Source organism: Pseudophryne corroboree, chromosome 1 (assembly GCF_028390025.1).
Source record: "Pseudophryne corroboree isolate aPseCor3 chromosome 1, aPseCor3.hap2, whole genome shotgun sequence".
Lineage (NCBI taxonomy): Eukaryota > Metazoa > Chordata > Amphibia > Anura > Myobatrachidae > Pseudophryne > Pseudophryne corroboree.
Genome location: NC_086444.1, coordinates 316745593 through 316770793, shown reverse-complemented (window position 1 = coordinate 316770793; position 25201 = coordinate 316745593). Strand labels below are relative to the sequence as shown.

The window sequence follows — 25201 nt, the reverse complement described above, 5'->3', positions numbered from 1 at the left end:
TTCTTATTCAAAATGATGAAATCTGGTGTCTGTGCCCGCTTTACCACAATTTTCATGCCCGAATGCTTGTTGGTCAAGGCAAATTGCAAGTGGGTGATATGTAAGTGACCACCCTGTGTGAGTTTCAAGTGTCAAATCTTTGACCAAAGCTGTTTAACCCTTGCACAGCTACAGCTTCTTATTCAAAATGATGAAATCTGGTGTCTGTGCCCGCTTTACCACAATTTTCATGCCCGAATGCTTGTTGGTCAAGGCAAATTGCAAGTGGGTGATATGTAAGTGACCACCCTGTGTGAGTTTCAAGTGTCAAATCTTTGACCAACGCTGTTTAACCCTTGCACAGCTACAGTTACTTATTCAAAATGATGAACTCTGGTGTCTGTGCCCGCTTTACCACCATTTTCATGCCCAAATGCTTGTTGTTCAAGGCAAATTGCAAGGGGGTTATATGTAAGTGACCACCCTGTGTAAGTTTCAAGTGTCAAATCTGTTGACCAACGCTGTTTAACCCTTGCACAGCTACAGCTTCTTATTCAAAATGATGAAATCTGGTGTCTGTGCCCGCTTTACCACCATTTTCATGCCCAAATGCTTGTTGGTCAAGGCAAATTGCAAGTGGGTGATATGTAAGTGACCACCCTGTGTGAGGTTCAAGTGTCAAATCTTTTGACCAACGCTGTTTAACCTTTGCACAACTACAGCTTCTTATTCAAAATGATGATTTCTGGTGTCTGTGCCCGCTTTACCACCATTTTCATGCCCAAATGCTTGTTGGTCAAGGCAAATTGCAGGTGGGTGATATGTAAGTGACCACCCTGTGTGAGTTTCAAGTATCAAATCTGTTGACCAACGCTGTTTAACCCTTGCACAACTACAGCTTCTTATTAAAAATGATTAAATCTGGTGTCTGTACCCGCTTTACCACCATTTTCATGCCCAAATGCTTGTTGGTCAAGGCAAATTGCAAGTGGGTGATATGTAAGTGACCACCCTGTGTAAGTTTCAAGTGTCAAATCTGTTGACCAACGCTGTATAACCCTTGCACAGCTACAGCTTCTTATTCAAAATGATGAAATCTGGTGTCTGTGCTCGCTTTACCACCATTTTCATGCCCAAATGCTTGTTGGTCAAGGCAAATTGCAAGTGGGTGATATGTAAGTGACCACCCTGTGTGAGTTTCAAGTGTCAAATCTTTGACCAACGCTGTTTAACCCTTGCACAGCTACAGCTTCTTATTTAAAATGATGAAATCTGGTGTCTGTGCCCGCTTTACCACCATTTTCATGCCCAAATGCTTGTTGGTCAAGGCAAATTGCAAGTGGGTGATATGTAAGTGACCACCCTGTGTGAGTTTCAAGTGTCAAATCTTTTGACCAACGCTGTTTAACCCTTGCACAGCTACAGCTTCTTATTCAAAATGAAGAAATCTGGTGTCTGTGCCCGCTTTACCACCATTTTCATGCCCAAATGCCTGTTGGTCAAGGCAAATTGCAAGTGGGTTATATGTAAGTGACCACCCTGTGTGAGTTTCAAGTGTCAAATCTGTTGACCAACGCTGTTTAACCCTTGCACAGCTACAGCTTCTTATTCAAAATGATGAAATCTGGTGTCTGTGCCCGCTTTACCACCATTTTCATGTCCAAATGCTTGTTGGTCAAGGCAAATTGCAAGTGGGTGATATGTAAGTGACCACCCTGTGTGAGTTTCAAGTGTCAAATCTGTTGACCAACGCTGTTTAACCCTTGCACAACTACAGCTTCTTATTCAAAATGATGATTTCTGGTGTCTGTGCCCGCTTTACCACCATTTTCATGCCCAAATGCTTGTTGGTCAAGGCAAATTGCAAGTGGGTGATATGTAAGTGACCACACTGTGTAAGTTTCAAGTGTCAAATCTGTTGAGCAACACTGTTTAACCCTTGCACAACTACAGCTTCTTATTCAAAATGATGAAATCTGGTGTCTGTGCCCGCTTTACCACCATTTTCATGCCCAAATGCCTGTTGGTCAAGGCAAATTGCAAGTGGATGATATGTAAGTGACCACCCTGTGTGAGTTTCAAGTGTCAAATCTTTTGACCAACGCTGTTTAACCCTTGCACAGCTACAGCTTCTTATTCAAAATGATTATTTCTGGTGTCTGTGCCCGCTTTACCACCATTTTCATGCCCAAATACTTGTTGGTCAAGGCAACTTGCAAGTGGGTGATATGTAAGTGACCACCCTATGTGAGTTTCAAGTGTCAAATCTTTTGACCAACGCTGTTTAACCCTTGCACAGCTACAGCTTCTTATTCAAAATGATGAAATCTGGTGTCTGTGCCCGCTTTACCACCATTTTCATGCCCAAATGCTTGTTGGTCAAGGCAAATTGCAAGTGGGTGATATGTAAGTGACCACCCTGTGTGAGTTTCAAGTGTCAAATCTTTTGACCAACGCTGTTTAACCCTTGCACAGCTACAGCTTCTTATTCAAAATTATGAAATCTGGTGTCTGTGCCCGCTTTCATGCCCAAATGCTTGTTGGTCAAGACAACTTGTAAGTGGGTGATATGTAAGTGACCACCCTGTGTTAGTTTCAAGTGTCAAATCTTTTGACCAACGCTGTTTAACCCTTGCACAGTTACAGCTTCTTATTCAAAATGATGAAATCTGGTGTCTGTGCCCGCTTTACCACCATTTTCATGCCCAAATGATTGTTAGTCAAGGCAAATTGCAAGTGGGTGATATGTAAGTGACCACCCTGTGTAAGTTTCAAGTGTCAAATCTGTTGATTAACGCTGTTTAAACCTTGCACAGCTACAGCTTCTTATTCAAAATGATGAAATCTGGTGTCTGTGCCCGCTTTACCACCATTTTCATGCCCAAATGCTTGTTGGTCAAGGCAAATTGCAAGTGGGTGATATGTAAGTGACCACCCTGTGTGAGGTTCAAGTGTCAAATCTTTTGACCAAAGCTCTTTAACCTTTGCACAGCTACAGCTTCTTATTCAAAATGATGATTTCTGGTGTCTGTGCCCGCTTTACCACCATTTTCATGCCCAAATTCCTGTTGGTCAAGGCAAATTGCAAGTGGGTGATATGTAAGTGACCACCCTGTGTAAGTTTCAAGTGTCAAATCTGTTGACCAACGCTGTTTAACCCTTGCACAACTACAGCTTCTTATTCAAAATGATGAAATCTGGTGTCTGTGCCCGCTTTACCACCATTTTCATGCCCAAATGCTTGTTGGTCAAGGCAACTTGCAAGTGGGTGATATGTAAGTGACCACCCTGTGTGAGTTTCAAGTGTCAAATCTTTGACCAACGCTGTTTAACCCTTGCACAGCTACAGCTTCTTATTCAAAATGATGAAATCTGGTGTCTGTGCCCGCTTTACCACCATTTTCATGCCCAAATGCTTGTTGGTCAAGGCAAATTGCAAGTGGGTGATATGTAAGTGACCACCCTGTGTAAGTTTCAAGTGTCAAATCTGTTGACCAACGCTGTTTAACCCTTGCACAACTACAGCTTCTTATTCAAAATGATGAAATCTGGTGTCTGTGCCCGCTTTACCACCATTTTCATGCCCAAATGCTTGTTGGTCAAGGCAACTTGCAAGTGGGTGATATGTAAGTGACCACCCTGTGTAAGTTTCAAGTGTCAAATCTGTTGACCAACGCTGTTTAACCCTTGCACAGCTACAGCTTCTTATTCAAAATGATGAAATCTGGTGTCTGTGCCCGCTTTACCACCATTTTCATGCCCGAATGCTTGTTGGTCAAGGCAAATTGTAAGTGGGTGATATGTAAGTGACCACCCTGTGTGAGTTTCAAGTGTCAAATCTTTGACCAACGCTGTTTAACCCTTGCACAGCTACAGCTTCTTATTCAAAATGATGAAATCTGGTGTCTGTGCCCGCTTTACCACCATTTTCATGCCCAAATGCTTGTTGGTCAAGGCAAATTGCAAGTGGGTGATATGTAAGTGACCACCCTGTGTAAGTTTCAAGTGTCAAATCTGTTGACCAACGCTGTTTAACCCTTGCACAGCTACAGCTTCTTATTCAAAATGATGAAATCTGGTGTCTGTGCCCGCTTTACCACCATTTTCATGCCCGAATGCTTGTTGGTCAAGGCAAATTGTAAGTGGGTGATATGTAAGTGACCACCCTGTGTGAGTTTCAAGTGTCAAATCTTTGACCAACGCTGTTTAACCCTTGCACAGCTACAGCTTCTTATTCAAAATGATGAAATCTGGTGTCTGTGCCCGCTTTACCACCATTTTCATGCCCAAATGCTTGTTGGTCAAGGCAAATTGCAAGTGGGTGATATGTAAGTGACCACCCTGTGTAAGTTTCAAGTGTCAAATCTGTTGACCAACGCTGTTTAACCCTTGCACAGCTACAGCTTCTTATTCAAAATGATGAAATCTGGTGTCTGTGCCCGCTTTACCACCATTTTCATGCCCGAATGCTTGTTGGTCAAGGCAAATTGTAAGTGGGTGATATGTAAGTGACCACCCTGTGTGAGTTTCAAGTGTCAAATCTTTGACCAACGCTGTTTAACCCTTGCACAGCTACAGCTTCTTATTCAAAATGATGAAATCTGGTGTCTGTGCCCGCTTTACCACCATTTTCATGCCCAAATGCTTGTTGGTCAAGGCAAATTGCAAGTGGGTGATATGTAAGTGACCACCCTGTGTAAGTTTCAAGTGTCAAATCTGTTGACCAACGCTGTTTAACCCTTGCACAGCTACAGCTTCTTATTCAAAATGATGAAATCTGGTGTCTGTGCCCGCTTTACCACCATTTTCATGCCCGAATGCTTGTTGGTCAAGGCAAATTGTAAGTGGGTGATATGTAAGTGACCACCCTGTGTGAGTTTCAAGTGTCAAATCTTTGACCAACGCTGTTTAACCCTTGCACAGCTACAGCTTCTTATTCAAAATGATGAAATCTGGTGTCTGTGCCCGCTTTACCACCATTTTCATGCCCAAATGCTTGTTGGTCAAGGCAAATTGCAAGTGGGTGATATGTAAGTGACCACCCTGTGTAAGTTTCAAGTGTCAAATCTGTTGACCAATGCTGTTTAACCCTTGCACAGCTACAGCTTCTTATTCAAAATGATGAAATCTGGTGTCTGTGCCCGCTTTACCACCATTTTCATGCCCAAATGCTTGTTGGTCAAGGCAACTTGCAAGTGGGTGATATGTAAGTGACCACCCTGTGTGAGTTTCAAGTGTCAAATCTTTGACCAACGCTGTTTAACCCTTGCACAGCTACAGCTTCTTATTCAAAATGATGAAATCTGGTGTCTGTGCCCGCTTTACCACCATTTTCATGCCCAAATGCTTGTTGGTCAAGGCAACTTGCAAGTGGGTGATATGTAAGTGACCACCCTGTGTGAGTTTCAAGTGTCAAATCTTTGACCAACGCTGTTTAACCCTTGCACAGCTACAGCTTCTTATTCAAAATGATGAAATCTGGTGTCTGTGCCCGCTTTACCACCATTTTCATGCCCAAATGCTTGTTGGTCAAGGCAAATTGCAAGTGGGTGATATGTAAGTGACCACCCTGTGTAAGTTTCAAGTGTCAAATCTGTTGACCAACGCTGTTTAACCCTTGCACAACTACAGCTTCTTATTCAAAATGATGAAATCTGGTGTCTGTGCCCGCTTTACCACCATTTTCATGCCCAAATGCTTGTTGGTCAAGGCAACTTGCAAGTGGGTGATATGTAAGTGACCACCCTGTGTAAGTTTCAAGTGTCAAATCTGTTGACCAACGCTGTTTAACCCTTGCACAGCTACAGCTTCTTATTCAAAATGATGAAATCTGGTGTCTGTGCCCGCTTTACCACCATTTTCATGCCCGAATGCTTGTTGGTCAAGGCAAATTGTAAGTGGGTGATATGTAAGTGACCACCCTGTGTGAGTTTCAAGTGTCAAATCTTTGACCAACGCTGTTTAACCCTTGCACAGCTACAGCTTCTTATTCAAAATGATGAAATCTGGTGTCTGTGCCCGCTTTACCACCATTTTCATGCCCAAATGCTTGTTGGTCAAGGCAAATTGCAAGTGGGTGATATGTAAGTGACCACCCTGTGTAAGTTTCAAGTGTCAAATCTGTTGACCAACGCTGTTTAACCCTTGCACAGCTACAGCTTCTTATTCAAAATGATGAAATCTGGTGTCTGTGCCCGCTTTACCACCATTTTCATGCCCGAATGCTTGTTGGTCAAGGCAAATTGTAAGTGGGTGATATGTAAGTGACCACCCTGTGTGAGTTTCAAGTGTCAAATCTTTGACCAACGCTGTTTAACCCTTGCACAGCTACAGCTTCTTATTCAAAATGATGAAATCTGGTGTCTGTGCCCGCTTTACCACCATTTTCATGCCCAAATGCTTGTTGGTCAAGGCAAATTGCAAGTGGGTGATATGTAAGTGACCACCCTGTGTAAGTTTCAAGTGTCAAATCTGTTGACCAACGCTGTTTAACCCTTGCACAGCTACAGCTTCTTATTCAAAATGATGAAATCTGGTGTCTGTGCCCGCTTTACCACCATTTTCATGCCCGAATGCTTGTTGGTCAAGGCAAATTGTAAGTGGGTGATATGTAAGTGACCACCCTGTGTGAGTTTCAAGTGTCAAATCTTTGACCAACGCTGTTTAACCCTTGCACAGCTACAGCTTCTTATTCAAAATGATGAAATCTGGTGTCTGTGCCCGCTTTACCACCATTTTCATGCCCAAATGCTTGTTGGTCAAGGCAAATTGCAAGTGGGTGATATGTAAGTGACCACCCTGTGTAAGTTTCAAGTGTCAAATCTGTTGACCAACGCTGTTTAACCCTTGCACAGCTACAGCTTCTTATTCAAAATGATGAAATCTGGTGTCTGTGCCCGCTTTACCACCATTTTCATGCCCGAATGCTTGTTGGTCAAGGCAAATTGTAAGTGGGTGATATGTAAGTGACCACCCTGTGTGAGTTTCAAGTGTCAAATCTTTGACCAACGCTGTTTAACCCTTGCACAGCTACAGCTTCTTATTCAAAATGATGAAATCTGGTGTCTGTGCCCGCTTTACCACCATTTTCATGCCCAAATGCTTGTTGGTCAAGGCAAATTGCAAGTGGGTGATATGTAAGTGACCACCCTGTGTAAGTTTCAAGTGTCAAATCTGTTGACCAATGCTGTTTAACCCTTGCACAGCTACAGCTTCTTATTCAAAATGATGAAATCTGGTGTCTGTGCCCGCTTTACCACCATTTTCATGCCCAAATGCTTGTTGGTCAAGGCAAATTGCAAGTGGGTGATATGTAAGTGACCACCCTGTGTGAGTTTCAAGTGTCAAATCTGTTGACCAATGCTGTTTAACCCTTGCACAACTACAGCTTCTTATTCAAAATGATGAAATCTGGTGTCTGTGCCTGCTTTACCACCATTTTCATGCCCAAATCATTTTTGTTGAATGCAAAATGTCATGTAAATTGGTGTAAGGGACACTATTTGAAGTTTATGCAATGTTAACTTAGTGATCTATCCTTATTTAATTTATTTTAATATAATAATTTCTGAATAAGAAGCTGGAGCTGAATAAGAAGTGAATAAGAAGTGAATAAGAAGCTGGAGCCGAATAAGAAGTGAGGGGCAGATTTATTAAGCTCGGTGAAGTGATAAAGTGTAAGGTGATAAAGGACCAGCCAACCAGATCCTAACTGTCATGTCACAGGCTAGGTTTGAAAAATGACAGTTAGGATCTGATTGGCTGGTACTTTATCACCTTCCACTTTATCACTTCACCGAGCTTAATAAATCTGCCCCTGAATAAGAAGCTGGCCGAATAAGAAGCTAACTTCAGCCTCGTTCAAGATAAACTGAAATCGGCTGAAAGAGTGAACCTTTATTGCTGTCCCTGACGACGGGGCTTGATCCCTGAAAATGTTTGGAATAAAGGACCTTTTTGTATGCTATACTAAATCGTCTGCTGAGTATCGCCGTCCGTGGACCCAGTATTGTGAACCCAGCGTGGTCTCTAGGAAGGCACCGCAGCATGTCACCCATGTGAGTGCCGGGTTATTGTTTGTCTACATTTTACCACTCTGCTGCTGCTGCTAGCTGCTGCTGCTGCTGTGACTGAGCAGTTATCGCCTGTAGGGAGCCCCTAGCGGCTCCATCTGGTAAAACTCCTGCTGGCCTCTTCCTGGGTGACCTCGTTTCCATGGTGACCGCATTGCACCTGAGCAGCAGCCCGTGCGTTCTCCTGCAGCAGACCACCGGCACGCACACCCCGGCAGCGTTGCGGGGGGCCACACGGCTCGTGTCTTCAGGCCAGAGCTCACAGCGGCCACCCCGGGATTCTTTTATAGGAAACGTCTGGGAGCTGAAGGCTCCGGGAGGCCTCCCGTCATGCATTGCTTTATTGTGGCCGGTAGCTCAGGGAGATAGGAGAAAAGGCAGCCGGACAGAAGGAGCAGGCCAGCGGACATGACCCACAGCACTGGCCGGCTGTAATACCCGATACATGTGTACAGTATGTATACCTCACATAGCAATACATCATGCAGCACTGACTGCACATGTCTGCATAGCATGATCATGCACTAGGATCTGTGCATTGTGCCTAGTAGTGGTTTGTGTGTAGTCTATGTATCCTGGTGATTACACGTATCACAATGCTGCATATCTGTGTAACAGAGAGTGTCTCTCCTGACTAGTAATATCATTATTACATGGGTATACTGTATGCAGAGGATGATGATATCGGGGCATTGGTTGAAGCAATGTTGCAGATCCCAGCTACTTTGGCTTCATCTCTGACCACTGTTGGGGTAGTTTGTTATATATCCAGAGAGACTTGTATGTGTATACATATCTTCTGGAGCATACTGATATGTAATTAGAATTAATCCATTTCTTTTATTTTTAGAATTGCTTATTTGTAGAACACTTCTGCATCATTTCTAACTATGTATTATGTCAATACTTGTCCATATATTTCCTTCTACACTTTTATTCATGCCAGCTGTGTAGCCTTGTTTTATTTACAAAGTATTTTATTGGCATTCCTTCACCTTCACATGTATGCCTACTACTGCTGGAAATAATTGGCTTATATGCACATTATCTGTATTTATATTGTCACCTTTTCAGTGTAATATCTGAAAGAAGTAAACTGTTTCTCTCATCTCTCTAAAGTTACTGCTTTCTAGCAGAAGAGTTCCCCAAAAAAATCAATGGTCCACCAAAGTTACTTTGTAGTAAAATATGTTCCCCATACCTCTGCTATTGGTTATAGATACAGCCCATATCTGACTGGCTCTCCTGCATGAGAAGGACAGAGAAATGTAACATTTGCAATCTGAAACCTTCAAGCATTCTTATACTGAGAGAGCTGTCTGATTGGCCGGACAGTCATCCAATCAGAGCCGTAGACACATGAAGTTTCAGATCTCTTGGATGTAGAACCTCTCCCACCTCCTCTATAGGAGATAGGCCAGTGATCAGGAAGATGCTGATTGATAAGGTGTGGGGGGAGAAGGTTATCTTAGAATTTTTGGCCAGTGTGGAATTATATTGTTGGAATTATAGATGATCAGGAAGTAAGACGACTTTTGGGTTTATTCCTGGTTTTAAGTAAAAGATATTTTCAAACTACTGTATAATCTTCATCTATAAATACAGCTAGCCGGAGTAGAGCAGTGTTGTGCAGATTTCTTGCAGAATTATACCACTTTCAGACAGAAAAATCTCAAATTCCCAGTTTTTTTTTGGTTTTGTGAAGCCGGGAAAAATCCGGGTTACAGTTCCTAACCCCCGTTCACACTGCACATTTAACCCAGATTATTCCCGGGTCGACCCCTTTCAGACAGAACCCGTGTCAGCCCTGCAATAGACTTGTGTGTCATAAGAAATGGACTGTTTTTATGGCACATAGAGATGAGGTCATGAAAAGCGGGTGGTGACTGCTCATAGCATTGCATTAACCATGGCTGACGAGTTACTGCTGAGTAGCTCGGAGTTCCTGAGTTCTTGCTGTTTTTTGCTGTTTCACACAGCAAATGAGAGCCTGATGCAGCTGCTTGCACTGTGCTACCTGGCACAGTCTTATTCCAAGAGGAGAAGGGAGCAATTCTCTCATTCGTCTCCCCTGCAGCACAATTCTGACCTCAGATGCCAGTGCCACGCCCGCTCAGCCAGTCAGAGAGACCCTGCTGCTTAGCCAATTGCTTGTGGCCCGCCAGCACAGCCAGTCAATGCTGTTAACCGTGACCCATTTCTAAAATCCCGGGTCAGACCCTTTCAGACAGCCGGCAACCCGTGTACGATTCGGGAAAAACCCAGGTAGAAACCTGGGTTGAAGTCCTGGGAATTCAGTCCTGTGTTGACCCTTTCAGACAGAAACAAATCCCTGGTCCACCCTTCCAGAGCCAGGAATTTACCGGGTTCTTTTCTCTGTCTGAAAGGGGTATTACCGAACTAAGGATCTGCAGATTATTAGTAAGAAAAGAGGAGAAATGAGATGTAAATGGAATCCTTTGCAGGTTGATAAGTTGCTGTGCAATACAAGAAGGTAAACTAGTAATTAGCACTGTGTACAGGGTTTATAATGTTACTAGAGTAGGAAGGTAGAATATATACTAAGTATTACACAGGGTGCTAGTTCCATGATACTAATAAAGCTTGAGGGGGTGTAGGAGAGGAAGGGCTGGCGGCACTTCACAATGTTACTGTACTGGACTATATACGGTGTATATATTCTTATGATAAGAATTGGAGAAATATGTTGATTCCCTATCGTGAAGAACACTTTAAAGCAAAAATTATGAAAATGTTTTTTATTCATACCATGCATACAATTTAATATGCGTGAACTTCACATGTTTTTGTGCACGGTGGGGTAACTGTTTCTAGTGAAGTTGATAAAGAGGTTTAGCTTGTGATACTGTAATATTTATCCAGAGCCAGCAATATAGTAACACAAGTAACATAATCAGTGTAAATAGCTCCACACTACAGCACTCTTCTGACCACAATATAATATGGCTCAGAGTTGAATAAGTAGTAGGTTGCTCATTGCTCAAACACATAAGTTACGATGCTTCGTGTACTGATATATAGATATCTGTCCGCACACCCATAATGCGGACACGCGTATATTACTGTACATCGCCGCACAGTGTAATAGAATGTAGGATGCGGTTCTCCCGCACCTGTCCTACAGACCAGTATGATGGAACGTAAGTACAGTACGTGTGTTTCTCTGTATGCCAGGATTGCCTGAAACTTATATGATGCCTGATGTTGGAATGAGTACCTCGTTTATTGCCGTATATACCTTGGGCACGCATATTGCTGGACGGAGTATGACATCATTTGGCTCAAACTTAATCTGAGTCCCCTGCATTGTGTGCACGTGTAGATGACACAGGATAACGTAACATAGTATTCCTGGTGATAGATAAGTGAGGTACACTGTTCTCTGGGCACATCAGGATTGCTGCTGATTACTGTATATTTTTTCTTAGAGTTCAGTGGCAATACTGCATGACATCCTCTCATCCATCCATCTATCTATCTATCTATCTATCTATCTATCTATCTATCTATCTATCTATCTATCTATCTATCTGTCTATCTAGATGGGCGCTGGCAGTACTGTCTTGATTATCTTCTGACCGGATTTATTTTTAGCACCGGTTGATGTGCTGGTTATCAGCAATACCTTTCATCTGCTTCTGTAGGAGGTGCAGTGACTTCTTCCCAGCCCTCCCTGCCTGCCCTCGTCATCAGTATGCGGGGCATCGCCTTGGAATAAGCGATCCATATCATACCCCCGGGATGAGAGAAGGGCGTTTTCCTCCGCTGATCACAAGAGAAGCAGGGGCTGCTGCCGGGCTGTGTGTATGACAGGGCGGGGACACGGTGTCTGCATCCATAGGACTGTACATCATACAGTACATACAGTCCTCCCTGCCCATGTGCGAGTGAGTAGCAGCGCTTCCCCATGAGCTGACCCTTTACACGTGGTGCTGAAATCTATAGGGTGAGTTTCCCGAGACGACCTCGTTCCCTCCAGAGGTAATGACTTCAATGTGTAATGATTTACTAACAAGAATTAACGCTCTCTAGACTACCGGCATGTTGATGTGACTGGAGATCAGATGGTCCGCATTGCAGATATGAAACTGTGTCCAGACTGGTACTTTCCCATGTTCACCTTTACGTGGAGGGGATGTGTGTGTGCCTGTGTATACTGTCATGGTGCTTAGTAATAGTCTCTCAGTGTACACAACCCTAGGAAAGTGACCCATTGTCATTCTAATTATAACCTCTCTTTACTGTCAGAGCACCTGACCTATGTTACTGTAGCACCCCTTCTACACTCCTTGTCTGTTACTTTGATTTGGTAAAGCCTGCTCTTATGCCCTGCTAGCAGTGCCAGCAGTCAGGCTTTTCTGCAGGTACATTACAGAGCATCTGCCCGGAAGGCTGACTCTGCTACCAAAAACTGGGTCAGCTTCTGTGGCTATTTTAAGTACTTTTTATCTCCGTTTTTACAGTGAAAGAACTTACTGTACTCTTGATGGAAACATTGTTGTACATATGGCTGACCCTATGTTCTCTTGAAAGTAATCAGGGAAATCAGCTGTGCTATCTCTGCAGTTTATTCTGCCAGAATGCAACACACTGTAGTTATCTTGGAATAAAATAATCAGAAAAGTGTTCTAGAGGCTTTTCCATTGTCATTGTGACAGGGAGTTGTTCCCATAAACTGGCTTTGCAGCTACTGCCATGTGCGTTTCATTTGGGATCCCGTCCAGCGGGATGTTGACCGCATCCCTTTATTTCATATCTCCTGTTGAGATCACTTTGTTGATTGCTTCATCGTGTTTGCCAACAACAGCCACTATCAAAGCTGTGTTTGGATTTTTGCCTCCGTTGTTTATTTATCTTAAAATTCAATAAACATAAAACTGTATTTTAGCGGCTGTGATTTTTGCCTTACTATAAATTGTGGGTACATTTGTTTGCAAAGTTAACCTTTATCTGTTGGAAGAGCTTGCAGCAATTGACGCCTGTCTCCTACACAATTTAAATGACTGTCTTGTATGGCTTCTACTTATTAGTAGCACTTGAGTCTGTAGTATGTCATTGTACATGTTTTCAGTAGTGTACTTATTTCATGTGTTCGTTAAAAAAAAGTATTACTTAAAAAAAAACAGCAATATTTTTATTCCCCTCTTGCATCTATTCCTATGCCATTGTTTTTGGTCAGTTTGGCTTTATAAATCAATCAGATAATCATATTGGTTGATGTGATAGTGCATAGAAAGTACAAGTGAACCTTCAAAACGCAGTTTGTATCTAGGAGGAGAGCCGCATGTATTATGTCAGCTGTCAGTGTACCATTGTTCTGCACAGAGCATTTACCGTAAGACACACCCTAAAGAACACAGCTCTCTGGGTATCATAGGGCTTAATGATCTCTATACCTTCCTCCATTTTATTAAAGTGATCAACAAAGGTCATATGGATACATAGTGCCCTGTAACCTGACCCCTTTGTATACTCATATACGCAGAGATACAACAACAGTATGATGGTTGCACCATTTATAAAATGTTTTACAACCCAAACTGTCGTCTTTTCCCACCAGTGTTATAAATTATTGTTACACCTGACTGCATTCATTTGTCAAATTCATTTTAATGAAATTAACACTTAACAAAAACAATAAATAATATCTGTAATTTCCTTTAACAAATGCCGTGTTTACTTTCGTGTGCAGTCCAGTTAAATACTGTAGCTGCATAATCCTTTTGTTAAACTGTAGAATATTGCAACTTTGTATTAATACAACAAATGTGTTTGAGATTACATAACAGTTTACCTTTAGTATGCACACACTAGAGTGGATTTGTTGACAGTTGAGCTCAGTAACCTGTGCAAGACTTTGAAGTTGCATAGAAAGTAAATATTAGTTATTCCATAAAGTAAATATATGATTTACTAATGATGCTTCTGTGTCTATTGACACTTCACTCAGTGTTATCACTAATAAAATAATCATTCACATTTTTGTTTATTATTATTATTATTATTATTATAATTATTATTATATTTTTATTATTTCTATGGCACCACAAGGGTTCTGTAGTGCACTACATAGGCAACAACATGCAGGATTACATGGGTATGCAATGAACAATATAGATAGATAAAATAAACAAATTGACATAGAAACATAATTACCACCCACAGAGTGCATAATTACATAACAAGACTTCAGGAGAGAGGGCCCTGCTTGCATTTCTAAAAGAGAAAGGGGGGGGGGGGGGGGTAACAGTGTGCGTGCGTGTGTGTGCGTGCGTGTGTGTGTGTGTGTGTGTGTGTGTGTGTAACAGAGCAGTAGGGTGCAAAATTTGGAGAGGTAGTTGGAGCTGTTGTATGTTTTAGTGAAATCTTGAGGTGTTTAGGTCATGTTTACAGACAGGGAGCCTAGATAAAAGTCTGACTTATCTGGGGGGGACATTATAGAGAACAGGAGCAGCATAGGAGACGTCCTGTAGGAATAGGAAGTGTTACTGTGGTTGAGGGCTCTGTAAGGGAGTTAGAGGAGTTTGGATTTGATGTAGTATAGGCAGCCAGCGGGTAGTCTGACGGAGGGGGGTTACTAGCACGCAGTACCAACATAGAGGTTTGACGTATGCTGGGCATTTATGGAAACTGGTGCATTGACCACTGCAAATATAGGCGCTGTAACCAAAGCTCAAATTACATTCCGAGATGGCACACACCTATTTTCTGCACACATATAATGGTTTAAAGTCAAAGAACACATATTTGCTGACCAAGATGCCAGTCTCTGCATAGGTTGTCCCTTGTCGGGTGTGATTGTGCTTAATGTTACTACCACATGTATAAGGATATTATGTATTCCATGACATTATTATCAGAAGGTCAATTTAGGGGGTTTTATTCTGTAGACAGCCATAGATCATTTTCTCCCTGCAAAAGGACTTGATTTGTACATGTTTTCGGATGTGCTGAGAACTAGGCCTAAGGCTCTGTTGTACCATCTGTGCCTTTTGCATCTTCCAGGTGTATTTCATGTGCAGTAACATATTACTAGGAACGTGTCATCCTCTATAATAAAATACAGAAAGTGGCAATGTAATAAAGACTGGTCCAACATCCCCCTCACATGCCTGATTCATTTAGGACATTAATGTGGTTAGTCTGGGTAGTACTGTAGCAAAAAAAAAAGGAATGGTTAAAGTGGTGATCTCTTAGTCAGGTCAGGTGGACTTGCAGCCGAACCTACAAATCTGCAAATGCCTGGCAAAATCCAGAATGAAGGCATGCAGCCAGTGCGCTACTTATTATGCATGAAGTAGCTAGTTAGCCTCATGCCTACGATGTGGCATGTAATAGTGTTGCAACGCTGGTAATGACATCCTTTATCATCCCTACATTTCCTCAATTATTCCCCTAAATTGTGACTAAGGGTATGTAATAAAATGCGTGATAAAGGGGCTACTTTTTGTACTGCATGCGTACTCACTGCATCACCCACATTGCAGACGTTACCTGCATCTCACATAATCGTCCCTTTAGAATCTGACTGGTTGCTGTGGGTTACAGAGTAAATAGTTACCTGTGTGTCAGTTTTCATAGCTGACCTTCATAGTGTTTTCTTCCTTCCAAAACGTCAGTGATGTTATTTTCAGCATTTATCCTTAAAGTGAGACCCAGATTCTAGCATTACCTAATGAAAGCCATCACTGGTAGAACTATCAATCAATTCTAAGGAGGGTGATGTTGATAGAACAGTGATTAAATATAATATGTGGGGAGGGGGGGGGGGGGGAGATAGAGAGACACTAAGCCTTTTTTTTTTATCTCCACGTGAATTGTGTATGAACAGTACACTACTTTTCTTTTTATTTAAAGGACCAATGAACCTAAAACCCAAGTTGCCTCATGTTACTCACATTCACACATATCCTGTAGAGCAGGCTTTTTCAACCAGTGTGCCGTGGCACACTAGTGTGCCACGACCAGTTGCAAGGTGTGCCGCGGAGCCAGAGCAGCTTCCTGCACCTTCAGAGTGAACTGTTGGCCCGGGCTCTTCTTAGAGGATCAGTCGTGCTCCGGCCGTGACGTATGCCTTGAAGACATGGCGGTGTGATTTCATAGGTCACGGCCACCGCGTATCACCAGCCAGCCAGCCCACCCACCTGCATTCACATATTCCAGTTCCTGCCTGCATACACAGCTTTCCTTGCCCACCCCCATCCACAGCTGCCCGACCGCCCGCTGCTCAGTATTCGTAGCACTCCACTATGAACAACGCCCACCACTGAGGGACAGGTAGGAGGACAGCTGACCGGTAGAGGCTAATATTTGTTATTTTAGTTCTCCTGTGGGGAGCAATAGGATTTATGTAGAGAGCAATGTGATTGTTTTTTCTGTGTAGGCCAATGTATGGGTGGATTTTTTTTTTTACTATGAGGGCCAATGGGTGTTTTTTTTCTGTGGGAAACAGGTTGGTGTGCCTTGGCAATTGTAAAGTATTGTTCGGTGTTCCGCGAGTAAAAAAAGGTTGAAAATCACTGCCGTAGAGTGATGGAAGATGAGCAGAATGGAGGGGGGGGGGGGGGGGGGTTTGATAGAGAGACGCTAAGCCTAGATAGGATAGATAGAGATATAGTTTATATATATATATATATATATATATATAGCGTCCAGTCGGCGGCACTCCGGTAATACAAATACACAGAAGCAGGTTATGCAGAAACAACGTTTCAAAGATTTAATCACTTCGTCCTCAGGTTCCTGAGGACGAAGTGATTAAATCTTCGAAACGTTGTTTCTGCATAACCTGCTTCTGTGTATTTGTATTACCGGAGTGCCGCCGACTGGACGCTACATTAGACCCGCCGCCATACGGGTTTTGGAAGGGCACCGGACTTTCACTTTCTGAGACTGGGAGTGCTGCCAAAAGAATTGTGTGTATATATATATATATATATATATATGTGTGTATATATATATATATATATATATATATATATACAATTCAGCCGGCACTCAAGTATTGCTGACAACATGCCCCGGTGCCATAATCCAAAAAGCAACATGCACATCCAAACAAGGACAATAAGGCACTCCAGAGGCTAGATTTAAAGCAGAAAATGAGAGCCTCAACAATACATTTTCTGCTTTAAATCTAGCCTCTGGAGTGCCTTATTGTCCTTGTTTGGATGTGTGTGTGTGTGTGTGTGTGTGTGTGTGTGTGTGTGTGTGTGTGTGTGTGTATATATATATATATATATATATATATATATATGGAAAAAGATGACAGCAGCACTCCACTGAAATTAATAATACTTATATTGTGAAAAAACATGTATTATTAATTTTACCAAATCTTGGAGTGCTGCTGTCATCTTTTTCCATTTGTGTCCACACTTCCTGTGGAGGGCACCCAGGTCTACCAATAATCTGCACTGGTTGCCGAGCACCTACATACTATATTTTATACACATATATATATATATATATATATATATATATATTTATATATATAAAACAATACTGTAAATTTCCAAAACGTTACAGTGCTATAATATATGATTGCTTACCTGTGAGTCTTGCTTCACAATGGTAAGTCACACAGTTTCATTCAATAGAATTCACCTTGATAATCCGTATGCAAATAAATAAGATATAAACCAACATTGGTGGTCATTCCGACCCGTTCGCACGCAGCGGTTTATCGCTACGGTGCGAATGGGTGCGGAATGCGCATGGCAGCCGCCGCAGTGCGCGTGCGTGACGTTGCCCGGCGACAGGGGTCACCGGGTTACGTCGCGTCTTGAGAAGAAAGCGGTGGCAGAGCGGACCGCAAAGAAGATTGACAGGAAGAAGGCGGTCCTGGGCGGCTCCACAGCATTGGCGGCCGTTTTCGTGGAGTGGATTGGAAAACGCAGGCGTGTCCAGAACAACGGAGGGCGGATGTCTGCCGTCAGAGGCAGCTTCAGCATCGCAGGGATCATCGCACAGGGTAAGTAGGTACAGGGCTGGTCAAGTTCTGCTTGAAAATGTTTTAGCTTAGCAGGGCTGCACAAGCGATCGCAGCCCTGCTAAGCTAAAATACACTCCCCCATAGGCGTGGACTAGTTGATTGCAGCAGCAGCAAAAAGTTGCTGGCTGCGATCAACTCGGAATGACCACCATAGTGTATACTGATTAGGGACTGTGTTTAGTGATATAAGTTGTCCAGCAATATAATAATATTCTGCGTACCAGAATCAAGTAAATAAACATCTTAAGTGTTTTTTCTGTAAAGTCCCCCAGTGACTGTTTTTGTTGGGGTTTTTTGCCTTAAAGCATACGATGGACAAGACAGGCATACTGTGTAATTTTATGGTAATATGTATTTAACAAAAAAGTACTAGGTATCAAATGTCCAATATATTAAAATGGTAATCGCTTATCTGTCCACAAATAGAACAGTATATATAACCACCCAAAAACTTAGGCAGATAGTTTATAATTAATATAAATCCTGTGGATTATAATGTGATTATTACAGGACTATATATGTGGTAATCTTTAAACTCCACTGGGGTGTCCACCGTGGGTAGTAATGCCTTCCAGGAGGTATTCCCAGTGTACACGTGACACTGTAGATCATGGAATGTTGAATGTCCGCACAACTTTGGAAATGAAATGTCCCATCTGTCTGGCACCCACTCTCATGATCCGTTCCAACTCTGATAATTCAAGTCACCTTGCCATGAGCAGCCTAACTGGTGTTCACACTGACTCACAAAATGTCAGATTACAATAATGCAGGTTTGGCCATTTCTAAGATGTCACAGTACGGTGACACCACCTACCATTAACTTTGCATACGGCTATACCATGACTTGCTGTTCTTCAATGTATAGAGATATAAATATTGTTCTATGGGACAGCTCTTAGGTTGACTGTAATATTGAAACTCATTTGTTTGCCAAGGAGTGGTGCTCCTTTGTAGTGGACCCACCTGCAGTCCTTTTGGTAACGCATGGTATAAGTCTGGTTTTTGTTTTTTTGTTTTATTTTTCTCCCTTGCATCTTGTCTTAGAACAGAAATACCAGTTTACCATCAAAGCTGAGAAATGTGCTTGTCACTAGTGCTGTCCAGTCTCCATTTCATCAGCTTGGAACAATACTGTAGCGTTGGCTCATTGCGTTTGTATGAACAGTACCAATGGTGCAGCCCAGTGGTGGATTTCCCATTAGGCACGTGTTTAGTGGCACCATTTGCTAGGGGCTGCACTCCTTCTGCATCTGAGTCCCGCCGTCGGTTGGTCTGAAAAATCGACAACTGGGGCTGCTCAGCAGTTGAATGAACCCAACTGACCGCTTTACTTACAATTATTACATGGGATGGATATATAATTCATTGACGGTTACTAACATTTGGCTTTTGCTCAGAAGTTATTATCCAGGTCTGCAATTAAACTAGTGTACATAAATTATTATTTATCTATTTGTGCACTGGCGGTAATAATACTGTACTTGCTTTAAAAGGCTCCTATTTAGCAAATTAGAAAGAGCCTACTTCACAAAGCTTTGTTTGTTTTCCAGTATCTTGCTTGGCGTGCTTCAGTAGCCGGCTGCCAACTTGTGCTGTAATAGCTATCTATGGGCAGGAACACTGTGATGGAAATCTCTAATATACATTAAACCGCCAGCCCCTCGGATCCAATGCATCACATTCCCTTTTACTGGTCAGGGGTTAAGTGGGCACTGTCGAGTAGGCATTCATTAATGACTTAACAGCTATTTATACATAGATTACATTGTAATCCGGTAATGGGAAATACACACCTGAGCAGGGCTGATTCAAGCAAAGCTTCAGTGCACTTTCCACGGAGTTTATAGCAATATCATTTTAACTGACTGTATTTTGACATGATAATGAGTTACAGATCAGATCAGCATAGTGAGATCAGGATGTATTGTGAAATAAGCATATCATTTAATTTTTATGGATCTGTAAAAATGTGGGTCTATTGTGCAGATGTCACTAAGTGACACTATACACCTAATTTTGCATGATCCACCTGTTAATACTGGATTAGCACATCAAGATTGAGGCAACTGTGTGTTTGTTGGGAGGGAGAGTTTTCCTCTCATTGGAGGAGCGTTATGACTGGGAATGCTTCTTGCTAAATGTAAGTGCATTACTGTCTCACAGCCTTGGTATCATAGTTCAGGGAGCTATTAGTATGGAGTTTGTATGTTCTCATCATGTTTGTGCAAGCTACCTCCTACAAACCAAAGACATAATGGTAAAAACTAAAAAGTAACCTTAGTGTGGCTGTATGGCAGGGAATATAGGGGGTGATTCAGTTGTTTATTGTGCCCAATCTCCCATCTAAAGTGACAGGAGTTCGGGGGAGGGGGGCCTGGCCAGTTTTAGGGTCGTAAAAAAATAGCTTACGCATTGCTAGGCACAACACGAAAAGTACAATTTGGGAACCCAAACAGGTCACTTTTTCGCACATTTCACCTTGCCAGCACGGGGGGGAGGGGGAGGGGGGTTGGGCAGCAAGCTGAAATCTGTCTCGCCATGGCTTATCGTGCCTGTAAGGAGAAACATTTGAATTGCTCTGTTAGGCGCCATCTTGTGTCGGCTGCGGGGAGACACAATTTAATCGCCCCACAGACTGTAAACTCCACTGGGGCAGGGACTAATGTGAATGAGTAGCCTCTGCAAAGCACTGCACAATATGTTTATGCTCTATAGAAGACTATTAAGAAATAAATAATAAGCAAAGGAAATTTACTTAAAACTAAGATTTCTTGTTGCGTGACAATGTCCTGTGTATTAGCTATTATCCATTTAGAGCATGAACAATTTATTTTTAACGTACAAGTAAAATATGACAAATTTATAGTTAATAAAATACTTTTTTTATTTACATTCTTTGTAAATAGCTCTTCTGTTATTATAGCTTATATTAAATTAAAACATGCAACATGTATTGTCAGCATTTTCCAAACACCTGCTGCCTGATGAAATTGCACATAACTAGGGGCCTAATTCAGACCTGATCGCTCGCTAGGGGATAATGCTATCAGATAGTCGCCGCCCATAGGGGAGTGTATTTTTGCTTTGCAAGTGTGCGAACGCATGTGCAGCCGAGCAGTACAAAAAAGTTTTGTGTAGTTTCTGAGTTGCTCAGAACTTACTCAGCCGCTGCGATCACTTCAGCCTGTCCGGGGCCGGAATTGATTTCAGACACCTGCCCTGAAAACGCTTGGACACGCCTGCGTTTTTCCAAACACTCCCAGAAAACGGTGAGTTGAGACCCACAAACGCCTTCTTCCTGTCAATCTCCTTGCGATCGGCTGTGCGAATGGATTCTTCGTAAAACCCATAGCACAGCAACAATCTGCTTTGTACCCATGCGACACGCCTGCGCATTGCTGTGCATGCATAGTTCTGACCTAATTGCTACGCAGCGAAAAAACCTAGCGTGCGATCAGGTCTAAATGACCCCCTAGGTTCAAGCTCAGCAATAAAGGAAGAAATGTTGCAGTTATTTTCATTTATTAATACAATTGACTTTGGATATAATTCTTTCTTACATAGACTATTAATAGTTAAGTTAATACTTGGAATTTAGGGCTGCCGCCTAATTCAAGGTTGCTTGCAAAACAACATTTTCTTCTAATGGGCAAAACCATGTGCATTGCAGGTAGGACAGATATAACATGTGCAGAGAGCATTAAGGTGCATACACACTGTGAGATTTTGGCTATCTTCGATTTTGATGGGTGTACTATGATTGGCCGGCTGTTGGGATCCCGACGCCCAGCATATCGGCGCCGGGATCCCGATTGTCGGCATGCATTCAGAGAGTCTGCACACGCCCCCAACGGCCGCAGTGCGTGCGCACAAACCTTCACCTTTCGTCCGCATCCTGGAAGGATCAGGGACGTGCGGTGAGGTAAATGGCTCAGGAGGCACAGACTAGAGGCACAGAGCCAGATTTACACACAATATATGAGCCAAAGGGTTCTTGTGGGTATAATGCAAAGGTGCAGAGCTATAAACTCATGGAAATTTTTTGTGTTTTGATCAGAAAGGTGCGGAAAAGGTAGTCAGTGCCTCACCTGTCATAGACTTTTTACTCCAGATTTTTGACTATAAAAATATTTCTTGTATTTTTCATATACTTTTTACAGTCAAAACTCTGGCACAAACGATAGTATGACAGGAAAGGCTCTGGGAAGGATGCCTCTGCAAGGTGATTGACAGCGGCGGACATTGGGGGTGTTTTCGGAGCGTCTGCTTGATATCACACGCAGCCGCTCCGAGAAAAAATAAATAGTGCTGGACCGTCTGCCAGCACAGTCAGGCTATGCAGTCAGGGGTCAACCTTAAATCGATGCATCCGCACCTAAATTGTGGACACATCATGGGGTGGTGCTACACACATAGTGGGCGACCTTGCCACGTGCTGGGCGACCCACAGCATGTGAGTAGATGGACGCAGATCTTGCTGCCGGAAGCAAGATCTGCGGCCATCTCTGAATAACCCCTATTGTGTATGGAACAAACCATGTTGCCATGCAAGGGGAGCAATTACATTTAGATTTTTTCTGTGTATGGTAAATAAATACTGGCTGCTTTTGCATGTAGCTCACAAATGTTAGACTGCTTTATATTTACAAACAATTTAGATTTTGGCATCAACACACCCCACCCAAATCTAATTTTCTCTAACGTCCTAAGTGGATGCTGGAGACTCCGTAAGGACCATGGGGAATAGCGGCTCCTCCCCATGGTCCTTTCGGAGTCCCCAGCATCCACTACGGACTATGAGAAATAGAATTATCGGTAAGTAAATTCTTATTTTCTCTAACGTCCTAGTGGATGCTGGGGACTCCGAAAGGACCATGGGGAGGAGCCGCTATTCCCCATGGTCCTTACGGAGTCCCCAGCATCCACTACGGACTATGAGAAATAGAATTATCGGTAAGTAAATTCTTATTATCTCTGCCCCACCTGCAGCGTAACATGGTTTTACCTAGTTACATCTAAAAAAAATTACAAAAATACAGTTTGCCGTATATATATTTGCCTGGTTGTGGCAGGTGAGATAGCTGAAACTGCCTACAGTTTGAGATATGTTGCCTGTCAGCACGTGTTAAGAAAAAAAAAATAATGAAAAACCATCCTCTATCTGCCCTTATTTTACTTCATAATAAAATCGATGTCCCCGGTATTGTCAAAATGTAATAATGTTCCCACCTTCTCTATTCTAAATATTTAGAATATCCCTTTTTAATATGTAATATAGTTTTATGGCACCCTTTATATAGTACATTTTTATTGTGGTCCTCTTTTATATTTAACATTTATTATAACCCCACATATATATTTAATACTAATAATTCCCCAAAATGACGTTAAATATTTATTATTCCCCCATATGCTGTATCTATGAGTATAATGTTGCCAACCAACACCTATTGCTACAGTATTTGTAGGGTTATAGTATAGTTACCTACACTCTTCTTCTTGTCTTCATCCAATGCAATACATATTTATTGACAAATTGTTGTGATGGTAAATCTTGTGTACTGTGTGTGTGGCTATTGGCTGACTACTGTGCATGGGGCCACGTAGTTTGTATAGGCATATCTGTGGCCATCTTTAGCAAACTCAAATTAACTATTTCAGATGGTATCCGGATGATAGGACAACAGGGCGATTCTACGTGATGCACGGGACAGCTACACAAATTCAAATGACATACTTCTCCAAAATTCTAAGATTTTAGTGGGTCTTAAGTTATAGGGTAAGGCATTGCTACGAAGCAATTACGTTTTCATATAAGAACAATTTCTTAACAGACCAGTTTAAAAGGAAAAAATGTTAAAAGCGTGTGATGCACGGCACTTTATGTTCACTCTCTGGAGAAACACCCAACAGTTAAAAGGTCTACAAGCAATAAATCAACACCAAATGGTCGGCATGCTCAAAAGGTTAAAATGGTCGACACAGCATATGGTCGACATGAGTTTTTTAGATTTTTTTTTTTTTACATTTTTGGGTCATACTTTTACCATCCGCGTGGACCACAGTTGAGAATGGTAACCTGTGCTGACCAAAGTGGAGCGAGGCACCTTGCCTGAAGCATGGTGAGCGAACGTGGTTCACTAGTTGGGGGTCCACATGCTGGAAGGGAAGTTTTGACACCAAAAAAACCCATCAAAAATTCATGTTGACCTTTACATGTGTCGACCATTTCATTGGTGACCTGTCGACCTTTTGACCATGTCGAACATTTGGTGTCGATCTAGACATTGTCGACCCTTTGATCCATAAATTCAGGTATACACCATTCAAATTACAGAGAGCTACTTTCAAACCTTAACTTGACTGGTCACAAATTAATTGATGTGTTAACAGAGTTAAGTTTCAGCTTGATGATTAACCAGATTTTAGAAAGAGAAATTATAATAATCCTGTTTTGGCCTTTAAACCGTGGCAATATTTATAGTAATACCTTCTGATTTCCAATTCCAGTGAATGTTATTTAATCAAACCACAAAATGATATTTGTAAAACAACTGCAATATATTTGTTATAGAATTGTGCTACACGTCTTTTAACATTAGAATTAAGGAAGCTTAAAGCGTAGAACTATAAACTTTCCCAGTGGAACCAAATTAAATAGTCTTCCTGTCTTATATTACCTGCAAGAAGGGTGGACGCATTGCATTATTACATGTTGATGACAGCAGATGCAGAGAAAATATTGTCTGTAATTCAAAGATGTGCGCTAGTTCGATAATAACTTATCGCCGATGTTAAGATATCTGCGCAGATCGACGGATGTGATGTCGCATCCCAGAAAATTGGGGCATGTGAGCCCTGTTTTCTCTTACGTCCTAGAGGATGCTGGGGTCCACATTAGTACCATGGGGTATGGACGGGTCCACTAGGAGCCATTGGCACTTTAAGAGTTTGAGAGTGTGGGCTGGCTCCTCCCTCTATGCCCCTCCTACCAGACTCAGTTTAGAAAATGTGCCGGGAGTTGCCGGTCACAGCTAGGGGAGCTCAACAGAGCTTCTTTGGTAAAAGTTTTTTTTTTTTTTGAGTTTATTATTTAACAGGGAGGCTGCTGGCAACAGCCTCCCTGCTTCGT

The 25201-nt window shown here is 42.3% G+C and overlaps 1 protein-coding gene across 4 annotated transcripts in view; it reads left to right on the top strand.

Moving 5' to 3' along the window:
• The first annotated feature begins 8168 nt into the window (after positions 1 to 8168).
• CCDC92 (coiled-coil domain containing 92) overlaps positions 8169 to 25201 on the top strand; it is a 134220-nt gene continuing 117187 nt past the window's right edge. The window contains exon 1 of one of the 4 annotated variants that reach the window (XM_063964575.1): positions 8169 to 8505. The gene's annotated coding sequence lies outside the window, so the exon portion shown is untranslated. Of the gene's footprint in view, positions 8506 to 11788; positions 12054 to 25201 lie in introns of those variants that run through there. The other 3 variants (XM_063964572.1, XM_063964573.1, XM_063964574.1) reach the window with 3 other exon arrangements.